Genomic DNA, 16,479 nt, shown 5'->3' on the forward strand with positions numbered 1-16,479 from the left:
GAGGTGAAGCCTCACAAAAGCTACTGTTGAGTCTCATACTCCATTCCTTGGTCCAAGAAGGAAATAGTAGCTATCTCTTAGCAGATCCCCACTCAGGGAGAGTACGAGGACTGTATCCACGTAAGGATGTGAAAATATTCCTACAGTAAATGACTAATAGTCCTATGTGTTATGTATAAAAAGGTACACCATCCTTTTGGAAATGAATGAACATTAATTATGTGTGATCTGTAGAGATTATGTACTAGTGTAGAAGTATTTAGTTATAAGAATATGACTGACTTTCTCTTTTGTTTATGATTATTTGTGTTATGTCTTCTTTTTTAATTAGTGTTAGCTTAAACATGCTCTAAATGTCTGCACAAATAACCTGATTAGTCCAATTATTGGTAGTGTTAAATTGTGACAGAGATCAGTCAGTAGGAACATTTTAGTAGTGATTAGTTTGTGTACTGCATGATATTCTATATGTGTGTCGCACTTGAAATATTTCTTGTTACATTCTTTTCTATTATATATATATATATATATATATATATATATATATATATATATATATATATATATATATATAAATAATGGTCTTTAAATATGTCTGCTTGTGTCTGTGTATGTGTGGATGGATATGTGTGTGTGCGCAAGTGTATACCCGTCCTTTTTCCCCCCAAGGTAAGTCTTTCCGCTCCCGGGATTGGAATGACTCCTTACCCTCTCCCTTAATACCCACATCCTTTTGTCTTTCCCTCTCCTTCCCTCTTTCCTGATGAGGCAACAGTTTGTTGCGAAAGCTTGAATTTTGTGTGTATGTTTGTGTTTGTTTGTGTGTCTATCGACCTGCCAGCGCTTTCGTTTGGTAAGTCAAACAAACACAAACATACACACAAAATTGAAGCTTTTGCAACAAACTGTTGCCTCATCAGGAAAAAGGAAAGGAGAGGGAAAGACAAAAGGATGTGGGTTTTAACAGAGAGGGTAAGGAGTCATTCCAATCCCGGGAGCGGAAAGACTTACCTTAGGGGGGAAAAAGGACGGGTATACACTCGCGCACACACACACATATCCATCCACACATATACAGACACAAGCAGACATATTCAAAGATGAAGATAGCTACACACACACCTATTATATATGTCAAATTGACAAATTCGAACCCAGAATAATATCAATAATATGAGACCCTGAGAACTTTATTTTCAAACCAGTATTGTCAAAGAGAGTAATGCACCCAGTAATGAACCGAGGGTACCATGGGACGCAAACTTATTGCAAATTTAAGTAACGCAAAGTTATGCACAAAGAAGCTTCAATTGAAGCATGTGCAGATTGAATCAGTAAAAACAGCTAGCCTGATACGGTCCAAGTCAATTTTAGCCTACTGAGACTGCACTGTAGTTACGTAGGACCTTGCAAGTAAAGTGAGACATAGTTTCAAAGGAGTTATTGAACTATATGCCTGAATCCGGCTGGATGCACAAATAAAATCTACTCGAACATAAATATAGATGATTTTTGGGCAAACTAATACGAAATTTTAATATTTGTTACTATGTACACAATTATCACACACTTTGGTAAAGAGCGAACAAAGAAGTTACAAATGTGCTGTTACAGAACATTGCGCAATGGACATGGTAACTGAAAAAAAAAGAAATTTAAACAAAAGTGCAGTATTGTGTGGCAGAGACAGACAGCGAGTGTTAAAACTGCAGCAATAGGTCACGAGGTTATTTTGAACAAGCAATAAGAAACTGTATCATCGCCATGTGTGCAAGTGGACAAGGAACTAACACAACACGAACAGTGAGCCGATAATAGACGGTGGACCAAGCTAGTGTCAAACTATAACTCTTTGTGTGTCAAGGGACGCCAGGAAAGCACATTGACTACAGAGATACATTTTGTCCTAAGGTGAAAACTTGCGTGTGACTAATGACAAGTCATGACATGGTAAAAAAATATTGTGTGCCCATAAAACTTGTTAATGTGACAATGAAACATTGTGCAAACCAGACTAGTGAAGGCCTACTGAATAATAACTGCCAATAACTGTATGCGTTCTTACCCACAGCAGGGAAAATGCCTATAAGGATAGTACACTGTCTGTGAACTTGTAGCATGTTTGCTGGAACACTGCAAGAAGATGTCACACGGGCAAGCTGATATACAACGCGCATCCGGCTACTTCAGCCATACAGCCATGCAGCCCGTAGCAGACCAGACAGCCACACGCCTCTCCGCACCGTAGCTGTCAACACCGGGGGCAGTGACCTAAACGGAGCCGACGCGCCGCACCGAGCACCGCTCAACAATCATTCCGCACCGCGCACCAACTACAGCATTATTGACATATTCCAAAATATTTACACGAACTGCGTAACATGTCAATGAACTCGATTTTTGACAAACATTGAACACTTATTATGTATACCCGTAAATTGACGAGAGAAAATGAACAGTAACAAGTGTAGGAGATGGATTTGTAACACATAGGTAGTGAGAACATTATGAAAAGTGACATACTAAATGATATATCGTAGGGCAAGTGACCTTGCAGTATATCGCAAAAATGATAATTACGAGTTGTTAATCACAAACAACAAACTTTCGTTGAACTGTATGTGACTGTGATGTTATGTAAACTTTGATGACAAACTGCTAAATCATTTCAAAAGAATGACTGTTAAAGAGACAAGATTAATCATGAACCAACTGGGATGGCAGGGCTCCGGCACAGTTTTGCCCAGGTTTCCTGTCTGCCTTCGCCCAAATGGGGGAGCCATGAACATATATAACCCTGGGACTAATTAAAAGAGCCATTCCGAAAAAAAAAAAAAAAAAAAAAATCTGAATTGTAAAGAGCGTTACTGGCACCATTGTGTCAAAGTATAGAAACTCTTTGCCAAATGCTGCCAGGGGGCAATTTAACGTTCCCTGCCAGCACACACACTATCAATAAAATTAAATGACATTTAATTGTACTATGTAAGCCTATGAAGCAATTCGTATGTACTGCAATTGTTTAACAAAAAATATTATTTAATTTTGTATAAATGGCATTCGTTATTATTGTAATATTTTCTGTAATAATATTCTCGATGTATTTATGATTGTAATATTTCAATACTCATAATGTAGTTGCAAAGTATGTTGATGTCTGCAATAAAAAAAATTAAAAAAAAATGTAAAATGCAGCCACAGAGGGCAGTAATGTTGTAAGATTGCAAAGAGACATTAACGATCGGCAGTGGTATAAATAGGAATACATAAAGTGCATTCTCTGTCATCTTCCTCGAGAGCTGAGAGAGAGAGGAACCTGTGACATAGCATTTTATGAATGAGTAGACTTCTTTTGTCTGTATCTATCTTTAGCCGCCATTAGAGGAGAAATTGCAAAGTAACGTAAGTTTAATTATTGTGATGGTCTAAATACATTATAATTTATCAAAATTGTGTATTACTAATGTAAATTAGCTTGCCCATGTCATCTATTATTTTTCTTTAAAGAATTTTCAGCATTTTTAGTGATTATCGTTGGTGTTGCTGGGCTGTGCCACGACCGAATGATTTGCAGCAGCGGCACATTTAAAAAATTGTACCGCTAAAAAAATTAACCAAACCCGTAAATCGGGAGCAGATAAAATTAGCAGTGAATTACGAAATATTTTTCTTTTACAGCGATCCGGAGGCTTACGAAATTTATTACTGGTTTTACGTTTGTGCATTAATAGGCGGATAATTAATGTTGAAGTTGTTAATCTGTTGGTTCTTTCAATTTCTAAAGCAAATAACTTAAACGTATAGTGAAGTGTGTTTTGTCAGTGATAATTAAACGTTCAGGTCGGCTTGGCAATATCTAACCATTTTATGTTAACAGAGACAGTCTTGTGTTCCATAGCTAATGCCGGGAAAGAACTCAGTAAAAAAAAAAAAAAACACTGCATTTAGAAAATCTGTGCCAAGGCTGAAAAACGTAAAAAAAAAAATTTAATTTATACGATTTTCAACTAAATGTTCTTAATCAGTTAATATAAATTTATCAGCATGAGAGGGTTGCTAAGGTTCACGTAATTTTAAATGTGCTTAATTCTGTCTAAATGAGTTTTTATTACCACACGCAAATAAGGGGTTCTACAACAAAGTTCGTACTGAAAGAGCAAATAACAAAAATATTTAAAGCAACATTTCTTCCCTATTTTCAAATCCATTTTCATCCATTTACATTTTTTTTCATAATATATATATATATATATATATATATATATATATATATATATATATATATATATATATATTTATTTATTTATTTCATTAAAGCTGCCATTCATGAATAGCATTGTAGGGGCTGTTTTCAAACAGGACAACACTCACACACATACCACTGTTGTAACCCAACATGCTATACAGAATGTCCATGTGTTGGCTTGAAGGACGTCATTGGATGACAGCTTAAGGGTCATCCACAGCCAGCATTAACATTCTCTTTATTGACCAACCAAGAGCAACAGGCATGGAACTCCATTCCACAGACTGGCATCTGCCACCTGTAAAACACAGTGCATACAAATTTGCATGCATGGATTCAACATTATGGTGGTTACACCAGTTATTAACATAACAGCGTTTCACATTTGCAGTGGCTTATCTTGTGCTTACATTAACCTGTGTTGCTGCAATGTTAATCAATTAAATAAGTCACCTAGACAAAGATATTCTAAAAATTTCATTCCTCTAAATTAATTTTCTTTTCGGAGTTGAGTTTCTTTTTCCATCAGTGTATATGGCCATCGCATCTGGTGGAGAATGTCAGTATGTTTCAAAAACATAAGTTGGCCAGGAGCTACATTGTGATTTGAATCAAAATTGGGGAACTGACCACACATAGTATCTACAGAGTTAATGAGTACTGCTGTCTGTGGAACTGAATAGCAAGTAAGCATTCACAGTTTTAGTCCGGACGTGTGTGACTACTTCATAGGCATGGTGATATGTTGCACCAATGGTTTCATATCCCAGTATTTAGGACAACAATGTAGACGATGAGCTTAAACAGTATCTCTTGTAATCTTTGGCATTTGGTTCTGGTAATGCACTCAATGATCAACTGGCATATTTTAATATTTGTTCCCACTTTTCTAGATGTTTGTCCCTGAAAAAGAGCTTCTGATGTGGTGCTGAATCATTTCTCTTCCAATTTCAATGTCCTTATTCTTACTTAATTAATCTACAATCACTGATTACATAAGGACTCAATGTGCACAAAGTCTTACATAGTCAGGAGATCTGAAAATATTCTCTGGTAGTCAGTTCCATTGCTTCCTTACCAGCACCCAGGTGTCATCTGTAGGACACTTAGATGTACCTTCACTTCCGTAGGTGTAATCCTCTATTCCTGAAATACTTACATAAAGATATAGCTCAACAGTTCCACAATTGATTGCATCTTAGGTAACCTGTTTACTCCAATTTTGCTCACCAGACCGGAATGAGTCATTCAAGAGAAATTGGTGTACATTTGATTTGAATACAGATTTACTACATACTTAGTGTCTTTCTACAGCAGGGACAGGTAATGTAACTGATATTCCATTTTTGTCACACATGGAACTAGACAGTTGTGTCCAAAGGGTATGGAGACCATGATAACAAAACAAATTGGAGAAAAAGTGTTTTGACAGCCACTGGTAAGTATTCTCATCTTGCTCAGTAATTTGCAAGAGGACTTTCTTGGACTTAACCTACATATAACTCTTATCATTCTACTAAGCAATGAAAATATTTTGAGCAAGAGATCCCCCAGAAGATAATTCCATGTGACATGGAGTACCCAAAAGCAAAAACATGCAGTGTTTGTGACTGTTTTGTATATAATACAAGAGAGCATTCTGGATCTGAAAGCTGATGAGGTAAATATTATTTCACACTGGAACATGCACTGTGTAGTTTTCACTCTAAGTGAATGCCCAGGAATTTGGTGCCATCATCTCCTACACATGCTCATTATTGAGTGTCACTGAGAATTCCTCACACTCTGTGACATGATCTAAATTGTGTAAAATTTATCTTTCTTAGGTACGCAGAAAGGGAGGTAACAGCAAACCAGTTAGACTTTGACAAATGTTCTGCTACAATGCAGGTGTCACCCATTAACAGTCTGCAACAACATTTTATCCAAACATAGAAAATTTTCACTCTACATCATTCACAACAGCTGGCAGATATGCATAAATCAGACAATAAAGGACACAGAACAGAAAGTGCATCTATAATACTACATGACTAATGTGTTTCATGACACTCGGTGCCAGTTGCATGGTACATGAGCTTCCAGGAGCAACAAAAATTTAATTATAGACTCAATTTCAGAAAGATATTAATTTTGGAAATCAAATTCGACATAATCTGCTCATCAAGAAGCAGTATCCTTGATTCTGTTTAGAATATTTTATTTATCAAGCCTTTGATCTAATTTTGTGTGTGTGCGGGGGGGGGGGTTATGTTCCGGACTCATGACATGCAGACTTATGCAGTATTTCACAATGAGGGTAATAAGAAATTCCCAAGAAAACAAGAAAACATTAAACATTATTTCATAAACCCTTTCTAATTTTTTCTTGCTTGCACACTTAATGTTAAACCATTTACCACACTGAAACAGCTTATGCTTCAAATTGCTTTGCAAATAAGTTCAAAACATGGGAGTTTGACTCCATAAATGATCAGGGGTTTACTGTTTGATTTGTAATTGCTATTAATACTTCTGTTGACTGAGGTTTCCATGTTTTATATTTTGCCTTCTGTAATAATGTTTTAGCATCTCCTTGAGATCTAATACTTTGTTTCACTTCAATTGATATAGTTCTCATTGGAGACAAAGGGCTATACAGGAACTGTTCATGTTTTTATTCTGCATAGGTCTATGACACTTATTCATTACAGATGTACTGATTGTCACAAATATTTTTATAATTAGTTTTGTTGTGCTAATGTGATGGCACTAAATGTGTAATTCTTTGTAACTATTTATGCCGTGCAGTGTATCTAGCTGCTTTAGCGCTTATGTACCCTATGTCTCACTTTTAACAAGCAGAGAACTGTGCTGCTTGTTGTGCCAACAGGTCAGCAGTTACTACTCATTACTTGTTGCAGTAGCTTCATGCATGGCATGGCATAAATAGGAAACTTATTTACACCAATTTAAACTTTAAATAGGCTGATTACTATATGGCTTTCATTTGTGTTAATAAGTTGGTACTAAATGTTTATTTTCTTGTAACCAATTAGGCCGTACAACGAGTGTAGCTATTATAGTGCTTGTACATGCAATTCGTAATTCAGAACTCACTGTTTCATTGTACTTACCTCTTGACACCATGTGTGTAATTCCTTGTCAATATTTATGCTAAATAGTGCATTTAGTGGTCTTAGCACTTACATATGCTACTTTCCACTCGGAATAGGCAGGAAAATGTACTATTCAAGTTATATGTTTTGTGTTTTATGTATAGAACCAAGCTTATTTTTATTGTGACCATTGCTAGTATGTAAAAAATTCTACGCAATATATTTGTACATACCACCAATTAAAACTGTCACTATGTAGCATCATACTTGCATCTGCAACGCCATCTGGCACAAACACTTATAAATTCCTGAATATTTATAAAATGCTGTGTGTGTTTCTATGTATTTTTTTAGTTTACACTTATGTTGTATAAACATTTATTACTGTTGTTGCATTGCATTTCCGTTGGTTTAATGCTCTTTGTAAGTCATACATAATTCCATAAGATGGAGCTGCAGGATGCCACACCCTCTCTTGCAATGCCATCTGTGATTAAACATTTGTGTTCTCATCTAATGGTCAGCAGTGTTATTAGTCTGTGTACATTTGTTAAATCACAAATTTATTGGCTTACACATTTTGTTCTAAATTTGTTTTGTGCACACTATTGTGGTTGAGTTGTGAATAGTTGTGTTTCCAGTCAATAATTATGCATGTGGAATACCCACATGCAGTCTCAGTATTATATTTAGTACTAGTGGCCTACTGATATTAACATTCCTTTTCCCCTTTTGTCTAAAGTAGAATAGTAATTTGACAGTTCTAAGACCACATTCAGAAGCTCTCACATTACATTCATGTGTTGTCTTCAAATACAATGTCATCATCCATATGCTTAAGAATCTTTAGTTATGTAATAAGAGTATTTCTGGACTCATTTATTGCAAGTCTCCTCATAATATTTGGTACTTAACAAATATTGGATGTATAATTTATTACTGTATTCCTTAACATGATTTCCTTGTATTGCACTGTAGTGGGTTCAATTTAATGATTGATATTTGGTGTGCTTCTTAATTACCTTTGGGTTTATGTGTAGTTTATGTTCATAAAGAATGTGCACTCTATACATACAGTTCAGTCACTGTGGGGGTAGTAGTAATTTTCTTAATTCCAAAATTCCCTTCATTGAATGTAACAAATTTACTTTCATACATTAATACGATCTTACAACATATTGGCAGAAATTGTTCGATGTTGCTGTGCTTTGTTTGTCCTGACAGTGTATAACTAGAATGCTGCAAACTTATGTTCACTGTTTTATACATTTTTATTGTGATAGTTATTTTTCATACCTGGAGAAATGTAGTATATCTGATGATGTGATAAATATTTTATGATAAGTATGTGAAGACAACTATGTAATCTCATTGGATATTGAATTTTGTTCTGTTGTTACATTAGATTTTATATTATGGCCTTTGTATAGTACTGTGAGTGTGGTCTGTGAAGGAAACTAATAATAATAATAATAATAATAAATAAGGATTAGAAGACAGTATTGTCACAGATTTTTGCAAGCCAATAACATCACACAGATTCCCAGTGTATCTCAGTAATGTCTGTTACTGCTGATAGATGATGATAAAAGTAATTTTGTCTATCCTTTGACCCCTCACAAACACCACAGAAGAGTACCTCTCATCATAGACTCCACTTATTTATTTATTTATTTATTTATTTATTTATTCATCCAGAAATCTTGTTGTGTTATTACAAATAGATGTAGTATAAGTTACAGTTAACATGCTATGATATGTAGATATACCTAAGATATAGATTTATATAAATGATATGCTGTACATAGTGATGGTTCAAATGGCTCTGAGCACTATGGGACTCAACTGCTGTGGTCATAAGTCCCCTAGAACTTAGAACTACTTAAACCTAACTAACCTAAGGACATCACACACATCCATGCCCGAGGCAGGATTCGAACCTGCAACCGTAGCGGTCGTGCGGTTCCAGACTGTAGCGCCTTTAACCGCTCGGCCACTCCGGCTGGCTGTACATAGTGAATCACAACTTTTTTGGTATGTTACTCTGTAATCATCATCTGATGACTGTATGTAACACTGTTCACAGGTATGATAAGTGCAGATGAGCCATAACAAGGAACAGTAATAACATACTGTAAATAGAGTCAAATAAGTCAATTTAAAGTAATATTTCAACACATGCAGTAAAACACATCACAAAAATTGTTTTAGATTACTATTCATAAATTCTTCCACTGAATAGAAGCAGTGGTTCTGTAGGATTGACTTCATTTTGGATCTGAATCCTTTCTGGCAACACCTGACATTTTCAAATACTGAGCTCCTTAAAGAGATGTTTAGTCGTGGAAGACAGGGGTACTTGTTTCATTGTCTTAATTACTCGCTTCTGCATAATAAATACATTCTTAAGGGAGAAGCCACAAAAAGGAATGCAGTAAGTAATTATTGAGTTACTAATGCAAAGTAGGCACATTTTAGTGTTTTGATATCACAGATTTTACTTAAAATACTAAAAGCATAGCACAAACTGTTCATTTTACTTAATAATTTATCTTTATGTATGTCCCACTGTAGTGTGTCATCTATCCACACTCCAAGGAATTTTGTGGCTCTTTCTCGCTGTATGGGCACTTTCTCAATCCTGATATCATCTATCACAGACAATACCTTTTGTGTCATGTGGAAATTTATATACATTGTTTTATCTTTATTTAGGAGAAGTTTGTTTTTGTTCAACCAGTTTACCAGACTGCAATTTGTATCAGCAATTGTGGAGTTGAGCTGATGAGGACAGTGATTTGAAAACAGTATATTGGTGTCATCAGCAAACATTACCGGCAGGCTTTCCTGAATGCTTTGGGGCATTCATTGATGAATATTAGAAATAAAAGGGGACCAAGTGTAGAGCCTTGGGGAATACCTTGTCTTACAACTTGCTCCTCTGATTACATCAAAATTGGTGAAAATGCTCAGTCACTACTTTCTGTATTCTGTCTGAGAGATATGACCTAAACCAGTCATTGCAATTTCCCCTAATCCCATAACGTAGTAGTTTATCCAAAAGTAATACATGGCTGACAAGATCAAAAGCTTTAGTGAGATTAAGAAACACACCTGTTGTGTGTTTTCTATCATTGACTGCCCTATATATTTCATTTAAAAATGAGTATAATGCTCCATTTATTGATCTCCCTTTCCTAAACCCAAACTGGTTAGGACTTACTTTACAAGAAATTTATAACACGGTCATATACTAATTGCATACTGATTTTTTCAGGACTTTTGATGAGCTTGATAAGACTGAAATGGGTCTGCAGTTGTTTACATCACTCCTTTCCCCTTTTTTAAATAGAGGAATAATTTTTGCTGCTTTAAAAATTCTAGGAAATTTACCTGATGATAAAGAGCAGTTTATTATATCTGTAACTGGTGCACACACATGATGGCAGGCTCGTTTTAAAAGGCAATCAGATATACCATCAAGACCACAGGAATGTTTTTTTGGTCTCTGCCTTATAATATTGCAGATTTCATTTGGTGTGAATGGGTCAAGGAACATTTATTGTGGGAATACTGCTGAATCTGAGTGATAAGTGAGTGCAGCAGTCTTGATTAAAGAAGAAAACATGTCACCAATTTTTGTGAAATGGTCATTACATATTTCACATAATTGCTTAGGGTCAGTGGTAACACCATCCTGATCTTTAATGCAGGTTATTGAGTGTGTCTTGTCTTTTTTGCTAACCATTTCGTTTATCTATCTCCACACGGCTTTTGATTAATTACTTGAGTTGATAATGAATTGCCTATTATACATTTTCTTTGCTTCATGAATTACCTTGTTTATAGACAGTGAGGTATACCGTAACTATTTCAAGCAGTATAAAAGAATTCTAGTTTTACTGTAGGCATATAGCAGTCTCTTATTTCTGCAAGAGGTTTCTATTCCTGTTGTTAACCATTTATTATTGGACAGTTGAGATGTGTATTTTTTAGCTGTATGTTTGATTGGGAATGCCACTTCATAGCAGTGTTGCAAGATACTCATAAATTCATTAGCCTTTCTGTCAACATTGCTGGCACAATAGACACCTTTCCAGTCAGCTTTATGGAGCACAAGTGAGAAATGTGCTGTAATATTTTTATTGCCAGTTGATCGTTTGTAAGTCTGTTGGGGAGGTTTTGTCTGTCTATTTGCATCTTGCATGGTCATATTCAGTATCAAGCAGTTGTGATCTGATATACCGTTGGAGGTGATGTCTAGTTTGCAGACAGATGACATGCCAGTGTTAACCAAAACAGCATCTATTTCAGAGGAACTGGTATTAGTTGTTCTAGTAGGTTTTTTGTTTAAATTTTTCATGTTATAACATTGCAATATATTCACTATTTTCTGGGAAGCAGTGGATTCTACTAGGAAATCTATATTAAAGTCTCCACATAAGATAATGCTGGGATATTTTAAACTGTACTGTTGTAGTAGCATATCTAGTTTGGAGGTGAATATTTGTGTGTTACCATCAGGTGGTCTATAGATACATATAACTAAAAGCTTAATAGATCTAACTTCTACTGTGACGTGTTCAAAATGCTTTTCACAGTTCGTATGCTTAATTTTAAGTAATGGATTACATTCTACATTATCTCGGGCAAGTATTAGACAGCCAACTCCCTTTTCTATTAGTTCTGCAAAAACTGTTAACCATTTGAAAGCCTGGAAGGGAAAAATAGGCAGCATCATTATCTTTAAGCCAATGCTCGGCTATACAAAGCACATCTATAGTGTCTCTAAAGCTTTCTAAAAATATTTGTAGTTCTAAACTTTTGTTCCTTATGCTTTGCATATTCTGGAAGAAAACACAAAATTTTGACTTTTTGTGTGAGTACAATGGTTTTTCAAGTGAGTGGGACTCGGGCACAACATTTACTCTGTAACGCTTATTGTTCTTTAGTCTAAAAAAGATTTCCTTTGAGAGTTAACTACTGCAGGAATAGGCAGCTGTGATAATCCTGCACACTTAATATAGATAAAATTAGTGATTCCTTGAGCTCTGATGATGGTATGATCCAAACCATTTTTGCACTTGGGTACCAAATTTTCGTGAGACCCGTCGGATGTAACAGTAGCATTGGGAGTGATGTTCAGTTCTCTGTAGCCGAGTGGTATTGTAGGCCTACTTTGTACATTTGTTTTCTTTACAGTTTCTAATCTGTCCAAACCTACCTCTCCTACTTGAAAAAGGAAATTCTAATTACAAAATCCATGATTTTCTTAATTGTATTTTCCCTTCATTACCATTAATGTGCTTACACGAACTTCTGTGTCTCTTCATATTGTTATAGTCTGTCATTGTATGGATTAAACAGTGTATGTAACACTTGATAATTTTTCATGTTCACTCTTTAATATATTGCAAACGTGCTCATACAGACTTTTCAAAGTAGTTCTTAAAAATGTAATTTGTTATGTACTTGAAGTATTCCTCTGGATCTGGAAAAAAATTGTGCCTCAGTCAGAGAACTCTTCCAGATATTTGCATTTCATAAATTTATCATCACTGACATTTGTATTATCAGTCAATTGAAATCCCTCTCTCTGAAAGGAAACAGTAATATAATCTGAAATATTGCTTAGATTTTGAAATTAGTGTTAATTCTTACAGGCATTGCAATAATGCCTGTTACAAAAATTGTCTGTAGATACTATGATAGGTAAATGGTAGACATAAAAAATGATTTACAGTTGAATTGTTATGAATACATGACTTCTTATGACCAGAACAAATAACTAGCATAGTTATTTCAACTATAACTGAGATTAAGAAAATTCTAACTCAAGATGTTTTTATTTTTAGATAAGGTGTCAACCTTTATGTAGCTTTGGTTGTGTAACGATAAAAAACTTTCAATGTCTAATAGAAGGTAACTTAAAAGAAGTATCTGCATACTGTGCATGGTAAAAGTTACTTATTTCATAATGCTGCTGATCTATTTGACATCATCATTCCTTTGTAAACAATAATATAGAAGCTCAATTAGACTAGAATTATTGCTGTAAAAAATTTGACAATTCTTAGTACAGCAACGTTAACCATTACTAGCAGACTATTTGCATAAATGAAACAAAGTCTGACTTTGCTTGCACTTACTTGTCGATCATCTGTTTCCTTTTCTTGTTTTATTCGCCCACAATGGTATTAGGTTGCGAGGCCAGAGGGTGTCTTTCATTCTCATCTTCAATCTCACCTCCCATGGGAGGGGGAGGGTGCTGCCTCAGGTCTGGTGAAGGGGAAGCCAGCGTTCCTAGGGGGCAAACCAATCGGAGAAAGCCTGGTCCTCCAAGCTGGGTGTTACGCGGTCAAGTTGGTAAATGATGCATGTAAAAATCTTCATAGTCACAGGCCTGAAAATAATTCTTGGATGTGAAGGCCAAGCAAGAGATGGTGAGGTCGCAACAAGCCATACTTGATGTGTAGTCAGCAGTGTCAGTATGACCATACACTCACAATACCCCCAGTTTGGGAACAAAATTTGAATCATAGTTGGTGATGTTTCTCTGCATCAGTAAAGGGGGTGGAAAAAGAAGCATTACACATCATAAAGGATCCTTTCCAGAAGGATGTAAACCATGTCAAATGTTAACTGTTGCTGCTGCTGGAGGTGTCATCACCAATAGAAATATTGGAGAATATTAGAATCATGTAATTCCAAGTTGCTGCAATTACTACAGGGACAATCCTGGACAGATGAACAGTGATGATGTGACCTTGAAGACTAGTGAATAAATGAAAGTGAGACAAGAGCAGACTGCTGTTTCAAAATTCCAGTGATATTGTGCACCAGGCTGTAGATTCCTCACAAGCAAAGTAATTTTGTGGTTGCCAGGTGCAAAGAGAAGACAAAGTGAAAACAAGGATAGAATGCTGTGGTGGAACATTTCTGAAAGTATCAGATACTGGTGTACTTCCTCAAAAAGCAGTATATCAGCAGTACACAGCCTCCCAGATGGTACCATGTTCCAAGTTCTCTCTGTCTCACACCTCATGGATGTCTGCACTGATTCTCATCGTTTGTATTTTGGTGACTACAACTGGAGGAGTTGTGATCTCTTGTCACTGTAGAAGATCATTCTGCTGATCTGGCAGCAGTAATATGAGGAGAGGTCCAGCCAGAACTTCACCTGCAATCTTTCACTTGGCAAACAAGATCATGGTGGCAGCTGAATAAAGTCTTTAGTGGCATTGGGCTATTACTTCTGCCTGACTTGAAAGCACCTAGCTTACAAGATATGTAGAGAAAGATGCAAGCTGTAGGCTGGCACCTCAAAAGTGGAAATCACTTCCCGACAATTTACAGGCCTTTCAGCAAGACACGATCAAGTTGGCTCTTTAACGAAAGTGACAGTTTAAGGACCAGAGGTTCTGAAGTTGACAACATTCCCCACTTCAACTCCCCTCCCTTACATACTTCATACAGTCGTCTACTGCTTCTATACTTAAATAACTGTTATTTTAATAAGCAAGTAAAATATCATGTTGAATATGTGTATAAAACTGAAATAAACTGTCAGGTCTCCTCATAATATATTTTTCCCTGTATTTTGTTAGTAATGGAAATGAAAGTTAAAGTTAATCCATTACTTCATCACATGACTGTAACATGGTTAAATATGCAACATTTGAGTCACATAGTACTGTCATTAACACGTCAAATAATTTCAGATTGTAAGCGCAAATGTTTCTCACCAATGTAGAAGTGAAAGTTGTGTCATCAGATGCAGGTAATAAGTTAAAATACCAGAAACAGGAGAGAGATGTCTACTCTAATTACCCCACTTGAGGGTATATTTTGTCAAGAAATCTGTGTCGTTGGGCGTTTCATTTGCTTCAGTTTTTCAGCCTATTATATCCAAACAGTCCTTGAAAATTGAGTTGTAGCTCCAAAGCACATTAAGCAAGACTTCAGGAATAAAATCCTTAGTCATACACAAATTTTATTTTCTGCTCTCTGCCCTATGTGTTTATATTACTGCATATTGATATACACTGATGTTATGTAATGTCTAAAAAATTGATTGTATACAAAATATTTATGTGATAAAAATGCATGCATAATATTAATTTGCTATGAACCATTTTATTGTTGTGAACAGTCATGTTACTGAATTGTTGGTTCCACTTATCTCTAATTTATTTGAGGAAATGCTGTGCCTGAACATTCTCATGTTTTAAATGTACCAGTAAACCCCCTGATGCTTAGAGACTCGAGCTCTCATGTATAAAACAGCTTCAGTCATGTGATTACTCATAAATTAGTTACTGTTTTAAGTATTGCATTTCAAACTTAATTTCAATATTTCACAAACTTTCCAAACGAACTTCATGTACATAAGTGAGAGAGTCACTAGGCGTTCTCAGTCTCAAATACTGGATGAATATATGAGTAGTAAAGAAATTCATCGTTTCCATTATCAGTAGGTAATAAATGCACATTTCTCATGTATCATCCTTAGTAGCTCATAGGGTTGTGGCAATGTAGTGAATAGTCCATCAGATTTATCAGTAATTGGTTTGAGAACTCATTCTGGGTTTGTCATTAACTTTAGTTGTTCTGCCAGCACGTCTTGCAGCTTCTGATTACGTGAATTCCAATTTTCTGTGTTGGAGGGTCCCATTTTAGCTGCTGTATCAAGCTTGGACGGATGTAATTACTGTTCAAATCTATTGGGTGTTGTGGTATGAATCTTTCACACTCATGATCTGATACGGGTTCTATATAAGGATGGTGATGTAGCTGGAAATTGATCACCCTGCACATTTAGGATTCACAATTTGTAAACCCAGGCATTCATGAGATCATTTTCATTCTATTGCTCATGGACACAGAGTTTTGTAGATGCCCGTTTTGAAAATGTGTCAGCTCAATTTCTCCCCATTTTGATTCTGCCTAGGGGCAATTAGGCCTACTTATTACATGATATGAAACAGACACCTACAATCATGCACAATAATGGTCATTGACTAGGCACAATTATTTGAAATACAGTGTGCCAGTTACTCTCAGGGGAAAAATTGATCTCAAGTTGTGTAGTACTCAGTTATTAAGCTTTTGACCCTGCTTTAGTTTCAGCAAATT

The sequence above is a fragment of the Schistocerca serialis genome, unplaced genomic scaffold, assembly GCF_023864345.2.
Source record: "Schistocerca serialis cubense isolate TAMUIC-IGC-003099 unplaced genomic scaffold, iqSchSeri2.2 HiC_scaffold_1362, whole genome shotgun sequence".
Lineage (NCBI taxonomy): Eukaryota > Metazoa > Arthropoda > Insecta > Orthoptera > Acrididae > Schistocerca > Schistocerca serialis.